This window comes from Odontomachus brunneus, unplaced genomic scaffold (assembly GCF_010583005.1).
Source record: "Odontomachus brunneus isolate Ranch 3 - 2012 unplaced genomic scaffold, Obru_v1 Obru_scaffold_012, whole genome shotgun sequence".
Lineage (NCBI taxonomy): Eukaryota > Metazoa > Arthropoda > Insecta > Hymenoptera > Formicidae > Odontomachus > Odontomachus brunneus.
The window spans coordinates 621,428-644,563 of record NW_022639462.1 but is presented as its reverse complement, the minus strand read 5'-3'; the positions used below and the strand labels follow the sequence as shown (position 1 = coordinate 644,563).

Below are 23,136 nucleotides of genomic sequence, written 5' to 3'. Positions count from 1 at the left end.
ATATATATATGTAAAAATCGATTTTTATTTATTTCGTGAATAAATATCAATGTATCACTTATAACATACGTCTTACTACTGCATATTTCACTACTTTGACCCTTTATATCTTGGGAAATATTGACTTTTGGGATTTGGTGCAATGATAACTTTTTATCAGCATGGCGAAAACTATAACATAGTGAAATTTCAGCCAATTTGACCGAAAACCATTTTCCATAGGTTTTGTGCGGGGTCCTTTGCGACAAGTATATTTGAGACTATTACCAACGAAATATTGTCGAAGATAATCATCACTTAAAAGAAGGAAATTAAACCGAGTAATCGCTTTTCTCAGTAAAAGATAGTGATATTTTTCCGTGTGCATGCGCCGCGTTTATAATTTGGGGCTGCACGGCGCCAGCGAGCCTCTCCTTCACCGCGCCCAGCCGACTGTCAGTCAAACGTTGACGATTGATAAAGATGATGCTCGATTAGCATATCCCCTCTTCAGAAGCAGCCAGGGGTTCGCGATTAACCCTCGCGCGGTCTCGGGGGCGTGGGCGGTTCGCGGGCACGTCAACGGTAAAATTCGACGCGTCTTGTCAAGGGCCAGTAAGTTCGAAAGTTCTCGATAGCCGATAACCGATAACCGATAACCGGCTGTCAGAGCGGACCACTTGTCCTGACACCTGTGTCGCTCCTGGTTATTCAAAGCACGATGGTGCACCGTCAAAAACGATGACGGCGCCTTTGTCCGCCCGGGGCCCGCTGACAAAGCGAGCGCGTAGCTGACGACAACTATTATTTTCCCTAACTGGACTCGTTAGATTCTCCCCATTGTGACGGCATGTGGTCTCGCGGCAGGCGTGGTCATTGATCTTGCCATTCGGGGCCAAGAGACGTTGGCTCTGTCGTTTAACTCGCGATGGACAGACGACGTCGCAGCCAGCTTCGCCCCGAAAGTAGGCCGCGCGCACGGATTAAACGTCGCGAAGTCCAAGCCTCGTCGTTCCGCAGGGAAATCAATTCGATTTCGCGCCGCCAAAATCACAATTATAGAACCGGAACGAACGCGCGCGCGTGCGAGACGGCCCGTTAATGCGATATAAAATATTACCCGAGTCGCCAGTCGGGTCACGAGTCGCTAAAGGTTTTTCCCCTCTCGCTCAATCAACAGTATTTTCGCAAAGCGACCGATAGTGGCTTATAATTTCATAAACCTGCGTCGTGCCAATTTTACGATGTTAATTTATTAAATGTCGACGCGCGCAAAATAATCGCGCGTCAGCGAATTGTTACGAAATCCCTTTCATCTCCACAGTCGACCCGGAAACTGCCGAGCTCGGCGTGTGATCTGTCTCGCAGTCGAATCATCTTGCCGCATTGTCTTTTAACGCCAACGTCTCTCGCGCCGAAGCGTCGACCCGAGAAGAAGGGTAGCGATATAAGCCGGTATTCTTAATAAATGACCGGCATTCCGTCGCTAATCCAAAAAGCATTACAGAGCGTGCTGATTTTCCCAAGCACATCGCGGAAGGTCCCCGAAAGTAAACGAGGGATAAAACGATTATATGAGAAATCTCGCTTAGCCCGTGACCGTGGCGGGAGTGCTCAAAGGGTGCGATTCCGAGGAGGACGAGGCAGTGGGGCGAAGGGAGGGAGGGGCAGGGGATCGAAGGTCTTAACGAAGGGTTAGGGCTACCGTTTTGCGCCGCGCTCCCAACTACGAGTCCTTATTAATAAGGTCGGATTAGCATAACTGCTCGGATCCGTCGACTGAACTCCGCATAATTAAGCCGCGAGATCTCGATTACCATCTTGACCGGGCGAGAGCATCCAGAGCGTATCGGGAGACCGCGTGATTTGGGGAGATAAGCCGCTAAATCTTCTCTCTCTCTCTCTCTCTCTCTCATGCTTTCTTCATCTCACTCTCCTCCTCTTTCCCTTTTAGTTCCGAACGCGAGATTCGCTGAAGTTCTAGATGGAACCGATAGCAAAATGAAGTTCGTGCCATGTTTCGTAATATCTGAGAGAGAAAGAGAGAGAGAGAGAGAGAGAGAGAGAGAGAGAGAGAGAGAGAGAGAGAGAGAGAGGAGAGGATGATTCTGCCACGAGAGGAAATCTTCGTGGAACAATGTTGTTCAGCCATTTCTTATCTTACAGCGTAGCTATCACAGCTCTGCGTATTTTCACATGCCGATTTCGGCGCGCGCACATATCGGTCGAAAGAGTACGAGCAGGCCGCGAGTATTGATAACTCATAAATTTGACGGTGCGCGCACAGTGCGCGGGATATCAATTAAAAGTATCTCTGTCGAACGCGGCACTTGAAAAATACGCTCTGATGGGAGATTAAACGGATGTTATAAAAATATTTGCCGTGTAACGCGCGCCGAGACGCGTGGCGCATTGAAAAATACTCGATACCGCCGGCCCTCGAAATATTTTTGCGCCATGTAATTTTTTGACATTTTCACCACTTGGTTCGTTTCGGTTCGCATGTAAAAGGAGCCAAGCATCTCTCTCGAGTCCACTCCGCGTAAACAGGCACGAGGACTTGCGTAAATTGTTTCGCGCGCGCGTTTACAGATACAAAACAGCCGAAAATTCTCGTCTCCCGACGAAAGGACGCTGCACGAATCGTGATTATCTTCTCGTCTCGCAACTTCCGTGAGACTCACGTCTCTGTTAACACGGACGGTAGCTTGCGCTTGTTGTGCGCGCGATAAAGCTAACGACGTTGTCGACAAAGCTGCCAGCGATGTTGCCTTAATACAGACGAGCTTACCGTTCGGAAGGAGCCAAAGTAAACACGCTCGTCACGATCCCGCGATGCAAACTACTCGATAACCGAGCATTCTCTCTCGCTCTCCCTCTCTCTCTCTCTCGTTTTCTTTACGCGAGCAACATCTTGATCGCGGAGGAATCGGTTTGCACGAGACTCCCCCCGCATTTTTTCCCGTCACGACGAGCGTTCGCGATTATTCGCATGGATCTTGAGTTACTTTGTCGCGTTGCGCTTATCGTGCGCTGCTATTTAACAAGAGGCCGGGTGTAACCCTTTTTTAGCCGCCGTATCAAGCCGACGAGCCGATAACGCTCGTGACAGTGACAGCAGTCACTGTCACGAGCGTCGTCAACGAAGAAAGGGATGTTTGCGCTTTGCGGGGCAAAAACTGGAGGCCACGTCACGACGGTATAACAGCTTATCGGTCGGTGCGGTACATTAAGCACGGCCGTTACCGACGCTACCGCAAAACGGGGATCGTTCTGAGCGAGGGGCAGGCGGTGGTGCGAGAGGGTGGGGAGGGTGTCGAGAGATTATCTTGTCGTATTCAATATTCCTATGGAACGTTCGGGATGATAAATCGTCCTCGCCGATAGAAAAGATGCGTCGAAGCCACATTTCGGGAGAACCTTCATCCACTCCGCCACGGTTCGCTTCGTGGTTACACGGGGTGTTCGTCCAAGTGTGTGGGAATAATAGCAGCGGGGTTGTATTTTAGGGTGAGTTTCAAGTTTCGCGCATCTTTTTCTCGGGTAAATATGATCTCTGACCGATGACGCCTCTGAGAAATATATACTCTCTTATCCTAAACTATCTTTTCTGTCGATAAGAGCGCCTCGAAATGTGACTGCAGGCCAGTCGGGAGGCATCATATTCATCGCAGGTCACAGGTTAGAGAGGTACTTTTCTCGATAAAAGGGAGTTCCGAATAAGGACTTCGGTCTTCGTACTCGACGTGCACGGAAAAACAACTCCGTCAGTGCAACTGAATTTCCTGTCATCTGGAAACCAGACGAAAAACTCGGTAGGAACAGAAAGATTCCCGCAGGAGGTTTCCGCTCAGTCAATCGCTCTGTCAGTTACCTCGAGCGAGCTTTAAAACGCAGCTGAATGTTCAGACAAATGTTTTCGGTCACAGTAGCGGAGATATTATTTCTCTCGTCAGCGCGAACTTCTCGTCCGATTCTCATTCCAGTTACACGAACTGAAATGTTTTTCCCGCGCTCTCCTGCACGATTGTCTTCAAGCGATACGACTCGCGATAATTCCGACTGATCATCGCTTGAGACAAAGATCTTAACGCTCTCTCTCTCTCTCTCTCTCTCCACCTCCGTCGCGCGTTATTGCGGAATTCAAGCGGCCGACCTTTATCACTCGCTTTTCCGCCGTGAGTCCGTGATATCTCAAAACGGCGAGTCGCGGGGAAATCATGCGGGTGCGAACGCGTCCACCAAGAAATCCCGCGGGTATCAGTATAATAAAACCATTAGAGTGATCCTCGTGCGTGCATTCAAACCGTATAAATATCCGGCAGAATCCCTCGCGCCGTTTCCAACTTCTGTGTAATGTTAAACTTGCGATAAATCCGAAGTGCCCCACGACAGGCGTATCTTTTGCCGGTCGCTAGTGGCACGAGAGGGGTCATGGTGCGCCGCGGCCGTCGACAATAATTCCCCGGCCGCCATACGTGAAGTGTGCGGAACCCCTATGGCGCTGTCGCTCGTATTACGCGCGATATATTTTTTTTTTCTCTCCCGCTCGCGCTGCCGCACTTTCGAGGTTCCATTATTTTATGTGCATTCGTCGCGAAAAACAATAACTCCGCGCTGACCTGACTCTCTCCCCGTATTCCGATCACCGCGGATCTACTCCGCCGATCGTCGGGCCTGCGCGCCCTCCGCACTGGCGAATAAAAAGTAATCCTGCTCGGAGAAGAGATCGTTTCTCCGCAAACTTTATCCGAGTCAGTGAGACCGCAAAATCTGACAAAATTTCACGCGTGCGTCAAGTAGAACGGTCGAATCACCCGTTTCGACTCTCACATTTCTGAGAAATGCTTCCGGGCTTGCCTTCTCGTCGCTTCTTGTCACGTGGACATGCATTCGTGTGCGGAAGCAGTGAGCGGCTTTGTTCCGGCCATTTGCGCGAAGGATACGATAGAACGAAATCACAATGAAACACCTTTGCGGAGCTGCGCAGCCGTGAATGTTAAAACTCGCGAAATAATTTTCAAATAATTCCTCGCTAAAAGAAATGCTTTCACGTCCACGTACACGAGCGCAGTCGACTGTGTTACTTGCGAGAAAGTCTATTATCTTCATAAAAGCTATTTAAACGTTACATTTGCATATTTGCGCGTTACGTACCGGCCAGATGCGCGGCGAGATAGAATTTTATCTAGCATCTCATCATTTCTATTTGCCTCCCTGTGCACACTCCTTCGCATTCACTTGGTCCCCACTGAGATTAACAAAAGGGCCGGTCATCAAGATCCTAAGCAAAGGCTGACCAAGCAGTGGCCTGCTGGGCCGCCGCGTGTAAACGTGTACATAATTATCGGGGAGTATAGTAGGACGATGTGATGTCAGCAATGGTCATTTGCCGCTATCGGCTGGCTCGCAGACTATCTCCTAGCTATTCTATCCTCGCCTGTCCTCCTGCCCTATACGCTCCCCGCAATGTATTTTGCTTCGTGTAGTCAGACAGGGACCGCCGGGGGTTGGTCGGACCGACCGTACACGTCCGTGATTTTGCCACTCAATTAATGAAACTATTATGCGGGATTAATTAATATCACCGTTGCCATCGTCCGCAATTGTCACTGTATTCAGTCGGCAAATCACTTATCTAAAAAACCGTTTTACGTACGAGAGTGACTTGAAGAGTCGTGCGAATGAGGGTGAAAGAATTCGCTGTGAAGATTTATTCTCATTTTTCGACATGATCTCTCTTCTGAACGCATTTGGTGATACACTAACCCAACGATGCTGATACACTAACACATACAACCAGAGCATAATTTCATATATCAAGTTTTATTGGCGCCATCTTTGAATATCAGTTCGTACCTCTTTTCATCTTGCTCTCGTTCCTGAAAATACGTGAGTCGTTCAAAAAGTATGTGGCTTAATACGAAGAGCGTGAATTTGGCTAAATCTTTACAACCATTTCAGAGCCATCCTTTGTTAGGTTAAGTATGATAATGTAGAGCGGTCTGTTGATTTATCTTTGTTTGAGAGTGCACCAAAGTGAACTCTGCGAGCGATGAGACTTTGCTCGTCACACCAGCAAAAACTCAACTGAACAGTGTCATTGTTTCTCGTACTTTTTGGCACGATGTCGCCGCAGTCTGAAGTACTTTTAGCACCGATTTATAACCGTCGATTAAACCTAGATTTACCACTTCATTACAAGAACAAGGGAACAGTCCAATGAACGCACAGAGACATTTGAGGTTTTCACTTTAGCGAATTGTCAAACAAAAACTAGTCGGCAGATCACTTTACACCGTCATGCTCAACCTAATAAAGAATGGCTCCAAAATACGGTAATAAAGACTTGGCTAAATTCGTGTTACCTCTCTGTTAGGCCACGTGCTTTCTAAACGATCCGTCGCGTATGAGATTTCGAGAGGATACTTCGAGGTTTGGAATTTAAGGGAGAATCCTCTCGTGCTCTCAAGTGAGATAATACGAACACAGCGAATTGTCAAACAAAAACTAGTCAGCAGATCAGTTTACACCGTCATGCTCAACCTAATAAAAAATGGCTCCAAAATACGGTAATAAAGACTTGGCTAAATTCGTGTTACCTTTTTGTTAGGCCACATGCTTTCTAAATGATCCGTCGCGTATGAGATTTCGAGAGGATACTTCGAGGTTTGGAATTTAAGGGAGAATCCTCTCGTGCTCTCAAGTGAGATAATACGAACCCAGCCGAAAACCGCGTAGCGCGTGCCTTCTGGAATCAACAAGTCCAATCCGCGCGCCATGACTCTGCGTCGCTATTCCTGTCTACGCGGTGTAAGACCGTGGATACACATAAATTCCTACCTTCGCCCGCTTCGCTTTTACGGACTCTTCTGCCGAGCGACGATATATCACGATGCTCGGCAGAGGCCTGACGTTCCCTGTCACCACCCGAGCCGAGTACCATTCGGATTAAGTGTTCTCGTTCGGGAGCTACCGACGTACGACTGGCCGCTGTCACACAGACTGGCACATAGACGACGATCGCGAAGAATATCCAACGCGTCGACTGCTTCTCCTCCTCGTCCTCCCTAATCTAATCTTTGCCCTTCATGCCGATCGCTTACTGCCGACTTGTTCGAAACTCAATTTTCGAGGTAACTCGACGGAGACTAAGATCGACGCGATACCATAGAGGCAAAAGTAAGAGAGCAAAGTTTGCTATCGGTCTTAAGAATTGTTTCTCAAACATACATCGTCTATCTCTTAGACGGATATTATAAAATGTGTATGGCGTCCCATCCGGAGAGGTTCGATTTCTGACTGTATTTTTTTCAAAACAAAAATTAATAAGTATACAGTGAAACACCCAATTATTGAAATCCTTTTGGTCATTGACACTTTAGAAAAAATTTGTTGCGCCATTAACATTGCAATTAACGCTTACAGTCTGGGTAGTTTTCTGGCTACCTTACAGTTTTTGTATTAGAACTTTTTCATATATATCAAAAGATAAGTTGGTATGATAATTATGTAAAAATATGACCCTCTCACCACGCTACTACAGTGGTTTCCCGGATTGTAAAGGTCAAACTTCTTGCCTGCACTCTGTGATTTCAAAAGAGAACTTTACAACTGAAACTGAACACTGCCGCTGGTTGCAAGAAGAACCAGGCTTTTTTAGTACGTCAATGATTAAGAGCGATAAATAATAGGATGCCAATGCTTGAGTATTTTACTCTAGTCCCGTTTAGAGAGTAAGAAGTATGTAAAATTATTAGATAAATTAAAGTTTAATGTGAGAAAAATATATGTAATAATCTACGTTAACCAAGGCACTCTTGGCGCTTGCATTTACACTGTCAGGCGCTTAAAATTTAGCGGCTGACATCTTGCGTTCAGCTTTGATATAGCAATTTCTCGCGTTTTTGGTTATAAATTTCATTAAAAACTCTCAGTATTATATCGGAGAGACGACTGTACCACGAAGAGTACGGTCCTAGCGTTACGAAATAGCAAAGACTAGAGTTCTTCTAGCCAGGGCTAGGATAAAGCACGATGATTCCTGATTGGTCTGTATTCTGTCCGCCATTTTTAGGGGTAACGTGTATGGAAGCGAGAGCGGAACTTTAGTAGGAATAAAAGAGAAGCTGTAAGACTGAAATGAAGCACCGCTGCAGCTTCTCTCTCATTCACTCACTCCTCCCTACAAATGGCGGACGATGTCCTAACTCTGACTTGAGCAGCTCTAGCAAAGACCGTCCGGGAAACGAACGGATCTCTCTGGTCACGGCGTTAAACCGCTCCTACGTTATTTACGCCGAGTGCCTAACGACTACGATACCTTGAGCAGCCCTAACTTACTCGCAACGACCAAGAATATGTCCCGAGTGTCCGGACCTTCGTCTTGCCGCGCGGCCAAGCCGTCTTCGAATGAGTTATTCTCGCGAGCGGCCTTCGCAACCGCCGCAAGCAGGCTGGTCGAGTTAATCTCACGCGCCGCGCTTTTGCCGGCGGCGGCCGGCTTCCTACGAATTTGAACAAAGTGCGGAATTTATTCCTGCAAATCCGGTCGAGCAATTCGGGGAATGTGCCCGCAGGCACAAATTTAATAATGATTTAATTAGCATTCCGATATCTCTCTACGCGCGCGGCTATTCGCTTTCACTATTTGCCGCGCGAATCGCGGAAATGACCTCGCGGTGTCGGCCGGGACCGCCCGGTTAAGAACGCGAAGGAGAGTCTCACCCGGAGCGGGGCGCGAGAGCGCGGCGCAAACGGTACGCGCGGAAACGCGGCGGAACACGCTCGACGGATACATAGAGAGCGGATCGCCGCGCGCGTTATCTTGCCGCGCGAAACATTAATAATAAAAGTTTTCGTTTATTGTCTCGCGCGAACGACAAACCGGCCGGCCGCCGTTAGGGGAGGAGAAGAGAGACACGACTGGCGACGGTGTACAACTACGTGCGGTTGCGCACGTTTTGTCTTCGTCATGAATGCTCCCTTATCTTCGGGCGAGTCCATCATCGCGGGACGGTTTTGTCCGCGGGGCGTGTTCCGCCGTAGGACTGTCTGCGAATTGTAAGGAGACAGGAAGCGCAGCGTCTGGACGCGTCCGCCAGTCGGGAAATATTTCGAAACGTCGATCAGAGCCGCGAAACGAGGGTCGAGAGCAGCGGGTAACGCGAGTTGGGTGTCTGGTTGTGATGCACCTCACTCTTTTTCTCCCTATCTCTCTCTCTCTCTCTCTCTCTCTCTCTCTGTGTTGTCTCTGCGTTTCCTGTCTCCTCCGGGTTTTGTCCCTTGCCCTCCCTCGCCTGCCCTTCTAAGTGGCGGCGGGCCGTGCATTTTTCGACGGACAACGCGCGCGCGTTGTTGTTTCGGGGAAGGTTCGCGGCCGGACGCGCGCGCAGAAAGAAAGAAAAGGAAGCGAAGGAAATAAATCTCGTGGAGCCTTCGCGGCAAGGGAAAATCGAGAGCCACCCGCACGACGACTCTTTATTTCCTACGCCATTAGAGCGTTCCCTCTAATTACCGTCACTGATTGCTTCCACGTCCGTTGCGACATCGGCGGCCGTGAACAAGCGCGGATGTGTTCTTGCGCGCGCGTGTCGGTGTAAGCGAGAGGCGAGATTAGTTACCGCCGCTTTTGCTCAATGCGAACCGGTGCGAGACTGATCACAGGCTACGTTTCTCACTTGACCGCAGCATCCCCCCACCGGCCGGTGCTTACCGCGTCCGGTGAAGGGACGCGATGTAAATCAGTCTAGCGGCCAGCCGCCTGCACCGGCCGCACATTAAGTTGCCCCGAGGCGCTTCCCCAGGGGGTGGAATGATTCGAGAGAGGCCGGCTGTGTGCCGAGCAAAATCACCGCGGAACTACGCGGTGATTCCTAGCGCGACGACCAACGCGCGGCCTACTGACGCATTAAGTTCGTCGGCCGCGAAACTTGCGGAAAGCGAGCGATTTCTCACGCGATATCCACGCGGCTCTCAAGAGCACACCAAGTGACCGGATGAGTGCGTATCGGCGAGAGCACGTATACGCGGCGGCGGCGGCAGGAAGCCGATCGATCGTTAAGTTGGCGCCGGCTGCTGGGGACACTTACAAATTAGCCAATCAAGTTCTAATCCCACCACGATTTACCCCAATCAGCCCGCATCCCGCCGCAAATACTTTAATCCGTCCATTAATCCTGCAAGATAAAAGTTTCCGGAGTAGTTACGGCCCCTTTGTCGTCGGCACGGTCGGCCAAATCGGCCCGAGAGGATCGGATCGAATGGCGAATGACGACCGATAGCCGCCGAGCCCTGTTATTAGCGGAATAAGCGATCGGACCTGAGCTTGTCTCAGATAGAAGCACGTCTCAGCGAGATAAATCGCGCGGGTGATCCGCGAACGAGCGAAACGCGTGCTCAGGAAGCACTGTGAAACTTTCGTCGCATTCCTTTTTGTACGATTCGAAGCAAACGTTCGCCACGATTCTGTCTCTTGAGATCTTTAGTCCCATATTAACAGTCGTCACTTGAAACTACCCTTAAATGAGATACTCTGATTTGAGTTCAGAATCAGATGAGAGTTTTCAGTTGAATCACGGTTACAGATATTATCACATATATTATATAATTCAACTGAAGAATTTGGATGTAATTTTGAGTAAAAATCTAAGTATCTCGCGTAGGACAAATTTCAAGTAAAGACTATTAATACAAATTTTAGAGATTTATATTAATATTCGTTACTTGAAAGCTCAAATTAAATGCTCAGATTTGACTTCAGAGTCAGATGAGAGTTTTTCAGTTGAATCACGGTTACAGATATTATCACATATATTATATAATTCAACTGAAGAATTTGGATGTAATTTTGAGTAAAAATCTAAGTATCTCGCGTAGGACAAATTTCAAGTAAAGACTATTAATACAAATTTTAGAGATTTATATTAATATTCGTTACTTGAAAGCTCAAATTAAATGCTCAGATTTGACTTCAGAGTCAGATGAGAGTTTTTCAGTTGAATCACGGTTACAGATATTATCACATATATTATATAATTCAACTGAAGAATTTGGATGTAATTTTGAGTAAAAATCTAAGTATCTCGCGTAGGACAAATTTCAAGTAAAGACTATTAATACAAATTTTAGAGATTTATATTAATATTCGTTACTTGAAAGCTCAAATTAAATGCTCAGATTTGACTTCAGAGTCAGATGAGAGTTTTTCAGTTGAATCACGGTTACAGATATTATCACATATATTATATAATTCAACTGAAGAATTTGGATGTAATTTTGAGTAAAAATCTAAGTATCTCGCGTAGGACAAATTTCAAGTAAAGACTATTAATACAAATTTTAGAGATTTATATTAATATTCGTTACTTGAAAGCTCAAATGAAATGCTCAGATTTGACTTCAGAGTCAGATGAGAGTTTTCAGTTGAATCACGGTTATAACGTCATATAATTTAACACGTTGACTGCTAACTACGAGATAAACCGTAGTTAGCCTTCTTGGCTAGGGCGCCAACTACGATTTATCTCGTAGTTCTTTGACTTGCCGTTTTCGTGCAGCTACAATTAAATTCGTGGTATATAAGTGTAACTAAGAATAGATGGCTTCTAGAAAGAGAGAACAAAAAATCAAGACTGGCTTACATGAATAGAAACTTTATTCATTCATGAACAGAAAATATAATCATAAAAAATTTATTCAAAGTGAAAATCAACAAGCAAACATTCTGTATGCTTTTTGTTGATTACTATGTACTATAATTAGAGTTTTGAATAATATAATATGATTAAATCAAATTGGCTCCTGAGATCGGAATCCTGAAAATTGTCGTGGCAGTCAACGTGTTAACTGAAAAGCTTAGATATTCTAGGTAAAAATCCGAGTATCCTGTGTGAGACAAATTTCAAGTGAGGACTATTAATACAGACCTTAGGTTCATATTAATAGTTGTTATTTGAAAATTATCTCATGTGGGGTACCCAGATTTAAATTCAGAGTTAGAGTTTTTCAGCGAAGTTGCAATTACAGATGTAGATATCATATATACTATAATTAAACTGAAGAAACTTGGATTTAACTCTGAATAAAAATATGAATATTTCACATGATATCATATTTCAAGTTTCAAGTGACAACTATTAATACGAACCTTAGAGACCATATTAATAGTCGTCACCTGAAAGCTAAAATGAGATATTCAGACTTGAGTTCAGAGTTAGATGAGAGTTTTCAGTTAAATCACGGTTATAACGTCACATATGTCATATAATTCAACTGAAAAACTTGGATATAATTTTGGATAAAAATTCAAGTATCTCACATGAGACAAACTTCAAGTAACAACTATTAATACAGTCCTTAGAGTCTGAATTTCGCATTAAGACATTCGAACGAAGTAATCTCAAAACAGAGAACACACAAACCAGAATCGAAATTATTATGCTACTTTTGACCTCAATATTCTATTTAACACCTATTTTGATACTCTGCCTATACCAATAGACGTCTCATTAGATTCTGTTTAACCTATTAGTTTTGTCGAGAAATCTTCCTTAGAATTTACAAATGACATTTTGTACGTTTCCTCTATCATTTAGAGACGCTAAGATACTTTAGTTTCGGCATCAAGCACGCATTGATTCTTCAGAATATACAGAAATGTTAGAAAGTTTCAGGTCAAAAGTAGGGTTGGAATTTGGACTCTGGAATGCGCAAGATTTGTGGACATTTTTTTTCTCTCCCTCTAAACATCGAGACAGCAAATTTCACACTGCGCGACGCGACGAAGATTCTCCGTGGCGGACGCGCTCGTCCCACCTGTGCGCCGGCGGGGTACGCGTCGGTATCTCTTCAAGGGTGGCCATCTAGTTTATTTACGCGCCCGCTTTGCGGATCGAAAGCCCAAAAAGGAGTAAAGCGGCTCCGCGGGAGCGGGTGGTCCGGCAGCGCGCGAGCGGAGGTGCGAGCGTCGCTGGAATTTATACTCCGCGTCGTCGTCGTGTGCGGCCGTCCCCGGGCAATTTTTTTTCAACCTCAACCTCGAGCAACCCCCGCGCCCACTCTCGGTCCCCGTTCTCGTCCCTGTCCCACCGTACCCCCGGCTCTCGTTCCGTCTCGCTCGCGCTAACGGCGGCTATATACAGAACGCTGGACAAACAACAATAAATACATTTTCCCAGGCCGGGTGGCAAACCCGGTGAGGGGTGGAACTTCCATGCGAGCACGTACGGGCATAGCTTAGCGTAATCTGACTGCACACCACCCCATTTCAGCCACCGACCCTCCGCGTCGGGACGCACGCAACCCCCGTCCCACCGTTCTCCCCCGCGTCACCCTTCTCGTCCGCCTTTCCCCTTCGTCCCGCACTACTGTCAGGAGACTGCGAGCGCCCACACCGTAGGGACAGAAACTGGCGAAGGGATGGGAAGGGGTTGCGAGGAGGGGAGAAAAAAAGATAAATACAAGAGCCGACAACGCAGCGGGGAGTTAGGTGGCATCACCACCTGACGAAAGAATTCCGCGACCTGACCAGAATTTCATTAGCCGTGGTCTGGCGAGAGAGGAAGGAAGAGAGAGAGAGAGAGAGAGAGAGAGAGAGAGAGAGAGAGAGAGACAGGGAGGCAGGGAGGCAGCGGAAAGGGTTTGCCGAGGGGGCGAAGGCGGAAAACGGGTGGAGAGAATGGAGACGCGTCAAGCGCGTTTATCGGCGCGAAAGAGCTTGTTAAACGGCCCGTTTCACGGTGCTGCCTTTTCTTCTCGGGGGCGGCGGGTGGCTGAAGCGGCCGGAGATTTCGTGCGCGATGACGGCCTAAGGGAAGCGCGTCGTTACGACGAGAACGAAAACAATTTTCGCTCGAGAACGCGCGGATATTGTTCCGACCGGGATTCGCCGCTCGTATATCGTAAGGAATAAACATTACGATAGCGCGATAGCGTAATGTAAACCGCGAGTGAAAGCCCCGGGGTGATAAAATGATAAGTCACGTGAGGGAAAGAGCGTGTGAACATGTTCTAATATACACATGTTCACGAGCACGATTGTGGCCTCGACAGTCCCGCGTGCAGTCTTACGCGCGGAGTATATTAAGGAGCACGATCGGCTCTTCAATTTATAACTGTATTGCGACAACGCTCGGAAACTAATCGCATTCTTACTTTGGACATATAATGTGATCGCACAGTCGTAAAAAAATAAGCATGCGCTGTCGGCAATTATTCACTGACGTATATTGTCCTGGACGAAGAAAGGAACGACGAAATTAGAGAACGGTAAAATTGGAGACATTTTCACTTGGAATAACATTCGGTCTTTCTCACATTCAGTTGCGCGATAAGCGCGCGCGCGTTTTGGTTATATCGCCGCCATATCGCGCCGAGGTAAATTCAAAATATTGCGAGTCAATTTCTCTCTTTTTGCAGCGGAAGTTTAGGTGCGCCGTTCTCAGCGTATCCGTAATATCCCAGTCGGTTCCGGCCGTTCGGAATGCTAATGCGTGATTACGGCGGCTACGGCCGTAATACGCGAACTTTTTGTGCGGCTCACGTGTGACCCGGGGGCGCTTAAAACATCCCTTAAATTACCCCCATTAGCAAGGGTTGAACGCCGGGTAAACGAGGATTTCACTGGCGCTGTTATGCGAGATTTATTCCGTGGGAAATATTCCTTTCGTACGTTAAATTACGCCGTTATACGCCGAGGGGGTCCTGCGCCTCGCGCCAGACGAGTCGATCCAAGTATAAACTTAAGCCGATTTAACAACGTATTGTACCGCTATCGCGCGTTTTCGCGAACGTATTAAATGCGAAGTAACGAGCCGGCGGGGAAGTTATCGCGGTGCAATGAAAGCGACGATTCGAGTGGGCGACGATACGGCGCCAGTAGCTACCCTCGCCGTGGCGAAGTAGCTTCGCTGAAGTAGCTACGAGCTCTGTGAGATCATGTCGAAAATGGCCGAAACGCGGCTGTTTCTTAAGCGATACGCGTACGCTCGCGACGCATCGAAAAATACTTGTCCACGCAATGATCGCATCATTAATCCGTCTTCAGCTGATAACCACTGTGACTAAAGACTCGTCTACAATACGCAGGGTAAGTTCTCTTGGCGTGAGAGTTGGAGTACAAATAAAAATAATCTGTTATTTTATTATTCTCTTTGTATTCTTACTTAAGAGAAATACTTCCGGCGTAAGGGAGTGAAATACAGGGACGCGCAAGCGGAATCAATTACTTTTATTTCTTACTCCAGTTTGTGCGCCAAGCTTACTTCGCGTATTGCAGAAGAGCCTTAAGAGGTATTCGCACTTCAGCCATTTTCGATGAGACAGAGTTCGTTTCACGGACTGATACGTCAGTTTTTTTCCATTAATATCTCGAAATCTTAGGTGGTAGTTTGAAAAATGATGGAGGAACTTTTCGTTTAGTTCAACTTAATCTACCCATACACGTGCTTTTGGAGCGTTAGACACCCAGTATAATTCCAGCGCGGGCAATTTCACTAAATATACGAGAAAAGTCATCATGACGCGATAAGTGCCCAAGAAACATCTCAGGGAAAAACTGATTAGTTACTGGCCAGTAACTAGACAGTTTTTACTGGTTAGGATTAATTGGACAGTTACTGTTTTGAAATTTCGCAGAAAATACTGACTATTTTTTCATGGCCAATTACTAGTCAGAAACTAGACTTGAGAAAATAGTAAGTAAATATTTAATAGTTTCTGCACAGCAAAAACTCTGAAAATACTGTTCAGTATTTTTAGACCAATTATTTGTCAGAAACTATACAAGAAAAATGATAAGGAAATGCTGTGCATTTTCTGTCCAGCAAAAAATCGGAAATTACTGACGAATTTTTTTGAGACAGTTCCTAATCAAAATAAAATAAAGTATTAAAGATGAAAAAAAAATTTTTAAATAAAAATTATAAAAATTTAATTTTAATAAAATTATCGTTTCTATATATATATAATTAAATTATTTATAACTATTAATAAACTAAAAAAAATAGATACTGATCAGAAACCGATAAAAAAATGCTTATAAAATAACCAAAAACTATATAAAAACTAGTAAAAAATTGCTTAGAAACTGCTAATAAACAGGTTAGATACTATGTCTAGATATAGCTTCCGGATTCAGGTTAGATACTGATCAAAATCTAGTTAAAAATTGATCTGAAACTGTCTGGTCCAACTGTTCAGTTTTTGACGAAGTGAGCGTCGACCAAACCAGTCAGTTTCTAGCCAAGAAAACTGGCTAAAAACTAGCTAGTTACCAAAAATTCCTGGACAGTTACTGATCAGAAACTGTTTAAATTTCTCGCTTGGCAGAGTAATGCGGAGGATTCTTTGTTTTCTCTCTTTTTCTTTCTTTTAGAAAGACAAAGGAAAATGCCTTGAATATCGACGGCGACTATCTTATTTGACAGAAATCGCTTCGCGTGATATTTTAATTTTCATTTTTGTCGCTTTCACATGCAACTATCTCAGTCCCCTGTGGCGTCTCGCGGCTCTCTGTCTTTTTCAGAGAGCAGAGCCTCGCTCTGCAAGATGACGTCCCGTTTTTCGCACGTGACTAACGGCACGCGGCTCGAATCTTATCTCCCTAATTTCTCGAGAGCTAGCGTCCGCCGTCGGTAGCGAACACCGTCGGCACCCCGAGCTGGGGAGACGCTCGCGAACGATTTACGGAATTTAAACAGACCCTCAGGATAAGGCGGCGACGGCGGCGGCTTGGCGTTGCATGGCAGGTCGGATTAGCAGGTTGCCCCCGCATCAAAATAATTCCCCTTCGTTCTCTATCCTCCCCTACCCTACCTTACCCTGCCCTGCCCTGTCCCCCGACTCTTACTCCCGTCACGGCCGCCCCCGCCCGCGTCAGCCTCCGGGGTAGGTTACGTCCTTCCTGCGGGATAAAACAAAACAGCCAGCGGAGTATATTAATGCCTGGCTTAATGCGACCCGCCTAATTAATGGACCGACTCTCCGGACGGCCCGCCCGCGCGGCCGGTTCTAAAAGTAAGAGATAACGCCGCTGCAGAAGCATTATTAAAGACAAAAGCGCGACCGCGCCGTGCCGCTCTGTGCGCTGGCCGAGTGGAAATTTCAGCTAAGCGTTTCCTGATGTAAGGGATTTTCCCCCGCGCGCCGTCGGAGCGGAGGGTGAGAGGCAAGACAGTCATGCGAGCCGTTTGTCGAAGCTAAATTGTTCGAGGGCTACTTGAGATACCTCATCTCGATTGAGATATCGCTCAAAAACAAATGAAACTAACGGAATTCAACGCGCGAAGGTTTATCGCCGGATATGTTTCGGAGGTGGTTGTCGATCTGGGGGTTGGACCACGCTTCAACGAGGATATCGCGATGGTACTTGCAGCCGCGAGTTATGGAGAACGAAGACGCTTCGGCGAGTTAGGTGCCCAAGGCGCAGTGCGCCGTAGCTTTTTACTTCTTCAAGAGTTGCGGGGGTGGCTCGCTGGGAGTGTCGTGGATGCTGCAGGGGCGGAGCCTTGAGAGAGTTGCATCGAGACTGCTCGGTTGCGTCGATAAGCAGATCGTCTACCCCTACTACCCCGTGCCGAGATTTTGCAGACATGCTTGTTACGAAGCTACGGGGAAGACGGAGTTTCGCGCAATTCCTGCGACAGCCGCCAAATCGCCCCGCGATTAGTCGGCCCTCACGATCGTCGCAGCATCACTTCCGAGTAGACGGTCAAAGCGATGGTTTTTGAATTACGCCCTTCATCCGGCCGATCGTTGAGGGCGTGGCTCGATCATTCGCGTGGCTTCCGTAATGCGATCGCAATGATAATGACCGGCGAGAGGAGCGCAGCGGGGCGGGCTTAGTCAAGGAGAGTACCCGTAAACCGACTCGTGGACAGGTTAGCGGTTCTCGAACGTGTAGCGGCTAATCGAATTATCGATGCTTTGAGAATCAGCCTCCGTGGATGATTCGATCATGTACCTGATGAACAGTTCCGGCGGTCAGCGATGCGAGCCACTTTCGAAGGGTGCCCTCTCGTTATGGACCCTCCACGGTAACGTTTGAGCGAGGCCGTTTCCGCCGCGCTCCGTTGCCTCCTCGACGACAATAACTTCGGCCGGGTAATTGCTCGCAAAAAACCTGTACCCACGGCGACGCTTAGAGACCGACCGCTGACCGCGCGGGTTTCACGCGAGAGCGGCTCGCGTCCGTTGCTCGCGCCGTTGTTATCGCAGCTGTGCGATTTCGGGGGGAAACAGCGAAATCAAAGTCGAGAGGAAGGTAGTCCAGGAGCGCGCAGAAAAGCGTGAGCAGTAAAACTTGAGTAGCAAGCAGATTGACCAGTCGCAGTCGTTGATTTCTTTCACGGCTCAGGAATGATCGACTGTGATTGTCCAATTTTCTTACCGCTTCGGCTCTCTATGTGCCGTTCGCCTGAGGCCGACATTCGAACGACGAGAGGATCCCGTTGGAGCAGTGCAAAAGGACGGGCGTTCTTTCGCGGCGCCCGGGAGGGAAACCGCGGCCACCGCGCTGATGAAAATCGTGGCTAAATACAAAGTGGAAATTGAGCGGCAACCTAGCCCCGGCGGTCGAAGGTTTTCGAGGTCGTCGGCGGAATCCAGGTCGGCGTCCGCAGGAATTTCTGCGGTGAAATTCCAGCGCGCGTAACTCCAAATATTTCTGTTATCGTAGTTTCGTACGGGGGGGATTTCGAGTTTCAAAGGAAACACTCTCGCCGCTTCCGTTCGCGAAACAGCGACGGTGTTTCGCGTCGCGAAACAGTCTAACGCGCCACGACCGAGCGCGGACGTGCGCGTTCCTACGGAAATTCCGTCGATGCGTTCTGTCGCTGAGCCCGAGTCGAAATCTGACTCCAGTATTTCACTGAGTATGCCCAGTTTGATACTCTGAAGCCTACATTACCTTCTCTCGCTTTTACTTAATCTACTAGTTTTGCCCGAAAGTTCTTTATAGGGCGTAGTTCTTCATGCGTCTTCTGCCATTTAGAGGCGCTGAGTAAGACTTCACACAGTCTCCAAATATATTAAGCATACAGTTCTGAGTCGAAATTTTGATCCTACTTTCGACGTTAATATTCCATTAATTAATGCCTACTTTGATACTCTGAAGACTATGTCAGCCTCTTTTGATCCTGTTAATCTGCTAACTTTGTCGAGAATACTTCAGGACTTACGAGTGATATTTCGTGTGTTTTCTGCTATTTGCAGGTGTTAAGTAAAACTTCTATTTTCATATATATTAAATATATACTCATCTTTAGAAAGTTCAATTCGAAAATAAGAGTAGATTTCGAAAACACACGGAGGATAAATTAAGCTATTATAGACCGGTTAATAGTAATTGAAGCTTGTTTTATGTAAGCTTTCTATTCAGGCTCATATGCAAGTTTTCCAATTGAATTAGTAATAATAATACATGATATTTATATCTGTAATCGCGATTCACAACTGAAAGATTTATCTAATAACTCTAAAATGAGATCTGAATATATCTCACATGAGACAAATTTCAAGTATACACAGTATAACACATTAATACGGGTCATAGACATATAGAACAGACTGTGTATTGCTGTAGGAGAGATGAAGTCACAGCATTAGAAAGAGAGCAACAGAAAGTAAGATGCTTTTTTTGTCTAATTATCTAGTTAGTGAGAAGAGCGCAAGAGGAAAAGTAATCATATGATCAGTGCATCCTACCTTTCTTTCACTGTGGTTCACTCTCTCATTCTCCTATGTCGCCTTCTTCAAGGTTGCATTCTGAAACATTCTGTTTGAAGAAATTTTACTCAATACTCCACAATATATGTAACGTGAATTATAAGTATTGAGTAGAATTTTCTTCAAAAAGGACGTTTTAGAAGTCTGGAATTGAGTATGACAAGGAAAATATTTGATCTATATCTTTGTCCTTCAGTCTTGTCATCAGCCGTTTCGTAAGAGTGCGCAATCCATTTCGTAAATTTATGGAAGTTGCGAATGATATGTGTAAGAGAGAGAGAGAGAGAGAGAGAGAGAGAGAGAGAGAGAGAGAGAGAGAGAGAGAGAGAGAGAGCGCGTACGCGCGCATCGAGTAAAGCTTGGCGCGACACGCCTACAGGTCCATGTGCGGGCTTTCAATCTAATTTACATCGTCGCGCGAGCTCGGTCCGCGAAAGACCAACATAAATTTAACGTCGCGCCGATCGATCGCCTAGCGATTATTATGTGGGAAAGTTTATATGCGGGCGGATTTAATAGTTTGCATAATTTACCCCGCTAGTTAGTTATTCCATTAATCATTATCCCGGGGGTAGGTGTGTGCATGCCCGCGAATAACAATCGTACTATTATTTATAATGTATTCAATTTATCGGTAACCCGCGGGCGGAGGTAAAGCGTGTAATCGATTCAACTCGATTAATTAACTCGCCCCCGCTGGTGCGATTGTAACCGAGGTGCGCCTCTCTCTCGGCTTGTGTGCCGAGGCGTCTCTCGCGTTACTGTAGACGAAAACTTTCCGCGCCGTTTGCGTTCCGCAAAAAACCCGCCCCTCACACCGATGTGTTGCACGTAATACACATGCACACACACATACACACACACACACATATATATATATATATATATGCGGGTCCGCGCGGGCGGCGTACGACAAAGGCGTTTAATTAGAAGCGCATCGGGAAACGGGGCATCATCCGGCGCGGTTTTTGTCCCTGGAAATTTTCGCGTTCCCTCTCCAAGGCGATACGCGGATTTTTCATCCCCGTTGCCGTTAATAATTAACGGATCAAAGGCATCGTATTAATATTTGCCCCAAAGTCCCGACCGCACGGAAGATATTAACCCGCGTAATATTGTGTCCATGCTAGGGGTGAGAGAGAGAGAGGACATATTGAAACCGCACAAACTTCGCTCATAGCATCCGCGGGTATGAGCTCGTAAATATACCGGGTGGCTGAGATCGAACTTGGTCGGCAGGGCGCGCGTGCTGGTGGACATCGCCCGGAGGAAAAAGGACGAGCCTTCAGCTCCGCGCGATTATTAATCTCTTCAAGATCAAACGGTCAAGCGCGTGCTCGAGATCCTGCGCTCTCCTGTGCATTACCAAAGATTGTACATGTCTCTCAGGACCTTCGTGGAGAATATTTCCTCATCCACAACGCGTTCGCGTCGCCGTGGGTACAGCGCGAGTGGGTATCGCGCTATTTTTATACACTTAAGCGGACACCGTAGCTCCTCCGAGGGGACACCTAATGTTTATCCGGAGCACGGACAACGGTCGACTGCGGGAGTCGTTGGTTGTTTCGGAGCCGGTGGTGCTTAAACGCGCAATAAGTGAACAGAGAGGGAGAACGAGGGCGAGAGGACGCAATGGGAGGGTCAAACTAATTCGATTCTAAACTCTGACCACATCGCGAGAAAGAGACCGTGGGACGGGACACTCCCGATGCGGGAGAGATCTGCGGAAGGATGAGAAAGGCTACACACACCCCGGCCGAGCGGGGTGGACACAGATGGCACTAACCGCGCCGTTAAATTCTCAAGCCGTAACTCTAATTACTCATAGACAAGCCGACATTCTCTAGTGCCAGATGCTGGCGAAACTTGTTAAATGCACGCGAACGCGATTACTCATTCGATCCTGCCGGCCGAGGACTGCCAGACCGGAAAGTCGATCTGACGGGATTATCCGAGATCGTTGTGCAACTTCCGGCACGAGGATAAGATAACGTCGTGACAAATACAAGTCTCGAAAGTCAACGTCGGGCTATTTTCGTCTGTTCTCTTTCCTCTTCTCGCATCCCATATCCCGAAAGTTTAGTCCTACTTTCTAATACTCTGAATATACTCTGAAGGATCAGTGTATACTTGCAGAGAAAAATGTATGATATTTGGAACTATAATGGCATAGTAAAAAGATTATAGTTAGGAATATAATTTTTATAGTAAACGTTACCATAATATTAGTAATATTTACAATATAAGCATAGTATAACTGACCCGTGCAAAACTTTTACCAAGAATTACAATCATTTGAAATAAAAAATATATTAAGATAGCAAATATTGAATGGTAAGAGAAATTAACTATTTTATACAGTCAATACAATTGGAATATACATGTAACTATATTCCCAAAAGATGCTTTACCATATATATAGAATAATAAGATGGTGACTATAAATTTGTGTTCATTCTACTATAACTTCATGTTTAGATGAACTATAAATATATGTTTGAGGCCAAAACGAACTATAAAATTTAGTAAGATTATAGTTATTCCAACTATTTTTTCTTTCAGTGTGGTACACATGGAAACTAAAGTCCTGTTTAGTCTCTAAGGTCTTTTAGCGTCTCTAAAGTCATTACTTGAAACTTGTCTCAAATAAGAGACAATACTCAGGTCTGAATTTAGACTTGTATTAATAGTCATTTAAAATTTACGTCGTGCACGGAAAAAAAAGCTTGATTGAATTAACCAAATATCTGGTCGAATATGAACGATCCAGAATTCCGATTGAAGTAACTCGAATTCTGTTTAAGTCAACCAAACATCTTGTTAACTTAAACAAGATTCGGGTTACTTCAATCGGAATTTCTGGATCGTTCGTAATCGACCAGATATTTGGTTAATTCAACCAAACCTTTTTTTCCGTGTGTGAGATATTTATACCTGCATTCAAAGTCAGATGAATCTCTCAGTTGAATCGTGATTGCAGATATAAATTTTACATATATTATAATTCGACTGAAAAAAAATTTGCATTTAACTGAATAAAAATCTGAGTATCTCACATGAAATAAGTTTCAGATGACACAACTATTATACAGGTCTTAGCGTTAGATATAAGTTTTTCAATTAAATTGCAATTATAAATATAGTGTTATAAATATCGTATGATTCGAATACAAAATACCGATATAACTTGAATTTCGATCTGAGTGTTTGATAGACAAATTTCAGACAAGTAAGGGTTATTAACACGGGCCTAAATGGTAAAAGCCGAGTCGAAATTTTAGCCCTACTTTCGATCTAAACTTTCTAACATTTGTATATTCTGAAGAATTAGAATAAATTTAATACGAGTGGAAAATAGCTTATTTATTCTAAATGAGAGAGAGAGAGAGAGAGAGAGAGAGAGAGAGAGAGAGAGAGAGAGAGAGAGAGAGA

The 23,136-nt window shown here is 46.0% G+C and overlaps 1 protein-coding gene across 1 annotated transcript in view; it reads left to right on the top strand.

Annotated features, from left to right (window-relative positions):
• Positions 1-23,136, top strand: part of LOC116840900 (LIM domain only protein 3-like) — a 122,700-nt gene that overhangs the window by 94,856 nt on the left and 4,708 nt on the right. The gene's annotated exons all lie outside the window — the stretch shown is intronic.